This window comes from Montipora foliosa, chromosome 5, assembly GCF_036669935.1.
Source record: "Montipora foliosa isolate CH-2021 chromosome 5, ASM3666993v2, whole genome shotgun sequence".
NCBI classification, from domain to species: Eukaryota; Metazoa; Cnidaria; class Anthozoa; order Scleractinia; family Acroporidae; genus Montipora; species Montipora foliosa.
In genome coordinates, this window is record NC_090873.1 from 3,947,827 (window position 1) to 3,950,326 (window position 2,500).

Genomic DNA, 2,500 nt, shown 5'->3' on the forward strand with positions numbered 1-2,500 from the left:
TTATATAATACCAAGTTAGTAAAATATTAGAAACAAAGCTCACTTGATATCCAAAGGCGAAAAATGAAATTGTTGTCGAAGACCATTACTCGTCTCTTAAAATCCAGATATTTATTTTTCAGCGCTGTCTTGCTCATCCAATTGACGATCCATTCTTGAGCTCCATGAGGGTATATTTTGTTTAAAGATCCACTAAAACGCCATTCACGTCAATGACGTATTAGTGAAATTTCCAATTGTTATACCGGAAGACTGTGCAGAGTTGAGAACAGGTAAATACAAATCTGACAAATAGCGAGACAACTGAGATAACAGATCCACTATATGGATTCCTTCTCTGTCTTTGTTTAACCCATACTGAGTTACCAGAAAACTGTTCATTTGGTTTGAATGTTGTACAAAACACCACACTTGGCAAAATTTAAGGAAGACAGCTCACTTTGATTACTGCTCGACGGGCGACAGATTGTTGTCGAAGTCCATTACTCGTCGCTTCTAACATTCGACGGCCTGTCTTGCTCAGTATCCAATTCGCTTGCCATTATTGAGCTTCATAAGGGTACATTTTGTTCAAAGATCCACTAAAACGCCATTCGCGTTACATGACTTTCGACGCCATTGCCGGTTAAGTTAATCGTTCTACTGTGTCCACCAGAGAAATCTACGCATTTCCCACTACCCTCTCGATCCTAAGAAAATACGCGCAGAAGGCTCTATGCACAAAGACACCACTTAGCAGGGGAGTGACAGGCAGGACTTTTACCGACACGGAAAAAAATAAAAAAAAAAAGAAAACGAAAAATAAACTAGACCCTCCGTGAGGGTACACTGGGTTGCCTGTGGTACGTGCAGCGTTCCACGCAATTTTTTTCAAGTTGGGGGGGGGGGGGGGGGGGGTGACCCAGAAGTCGTACCAGAAGTCGTACCAGAAGTCATACCAGAAGTCATACCAGCAGAGGCCCTTTGGCTCACAGGTCTTCACACGTTCGTACGACGAAACAGATCCTTTTGTGAGGTTAAAAACCTGGCGACCGGCCTATTAATTAATCATTTGTCAGAAAGAAGAAATTCCTGTCCTCTTTAAAAAAAATTGACACGCATTGCTTACGTGTGGTAGTGAAGTAACACAGCGATTTATTCCATAATGTCAACTGAACTGTGTGTTGTCTTCCAGGAGCTTCAAGTTGTCCTTGCGTAATATGTAGCTCTAACAGTGCACGATATTGTTTTGGTATTGTGTATCATTGTAGTGAAATGGTAGAAGTCTTGGGTAAATAGCCTGAGAAGACATGTGGTTACTAGCAAAGTACTGAGCCCAGAAAGATTGAAGAAAATAAATGGGAAGTGAAAAACATTGTCTTCTGGGATGACATGTTGACCGTTGTCTTTGCGTAATATGTAGGTCTAACAGTACACGATGTTGTTTTGGTATTGTCTATCATTGTAGCGCCATGGTATAAGTCTTAGATAAATAGCCCCTTGAGAAGACATGTGGTTACTAGCAAAGTACTGAACCCAGAGAGACTGAAGAAAATAAGAGGGAATCGAGAAACATTGGCTTCTGGGCTGACATGTTGATCATGCAACTTCTTTCCACCACAAGTGTAAGCGTGCACTGACAGCATCTGACAGCATCTGAAAGCTTTGTAAACAACAGTTGAAAGCTGAAGTTATGCCTATTCGGCGGGGTTAGTATCTGGATGGGCGACCTAAGAAATATACCACTCAGTAACAGAAGCATAGGACCGAAAATTCTATTTTAATGCTATCAAATGCGAACCAAGCAAGATACAGATTTTGTTAGCTTGCTTTATCCAAAACAAATATTGATGTAAAAGTAAATAAATATGGATACACAGTTTTTAAGAAGAGCAGAAGGAAGTTTCAGGACGGTCGATCGAGCATAAAATATTTTGCCATCGGTAATAAAATCTACGACATGAAAACAACATTTATTTTGAACCACGAATATAAAAAGTTACCATCAGCGAAAAACAGTTTGGGAGATTTTAGTTGTTTTGTTGTAATTGTACAAGTTTGGCTGCACCGAGTAAATCGCACATCGAATTCAGCGAGCGCAGTGATCAAGTTACCGCGTTATTTTACCGCGGCATGTTTACTCGCGAAACAGTGAAGCATCTGTGTCAAATGATGCCAAGCTACCGGGTTTTTGTTTTTGTTAGTTTTCTTTTTATTTCGATTGTTATAAATTTTGACAAGAAATGTGCGAATTCACCACAAAGATCACAATCGCGCAACTCTCAGAGGTTGACCATTGTTTCTGGAAAATCAAAAATTTACTCTCCAAGACAAGGTTATTTATCACCAGGTAATTCCATCGTTTTGGTAATAGCAGCTACTTTATTATTCATCAGCGTCACAATCTTTTGCCGATTTTGGGGGTCATTTTGTTGAAACTCAAGCACGCTTCCAACAGACCTGTTTATTTTCGTGACTAATGCGTTACCACAAAAATTCTCCCCGTATCACATTTCAACAC

At 40.0% G+C, this 2,500-nt stretch overlaps 1 protein-coding gene across 1 annotated transcript in view; it reads right to left on the minus strand.

The window, feature by feature from the left end:
- Positions 1-1,669: 1,669 nt before the first annotated feature.
- LOC138003415 (uncharacterized) overlaps positions 1,670-2,500 on the minus strand; it is a 3,766-nt gene continuing 2,935 nt past the window's right edge. The window contains exon 1 of the mRNA XM_068849477.1: positions 1,670-2,500. This exon is cut by the window's right edge and continues 2,935 nt beyond it. The gene's annotated coding sequence lies outside the window, so the exon portion shown is untranslated.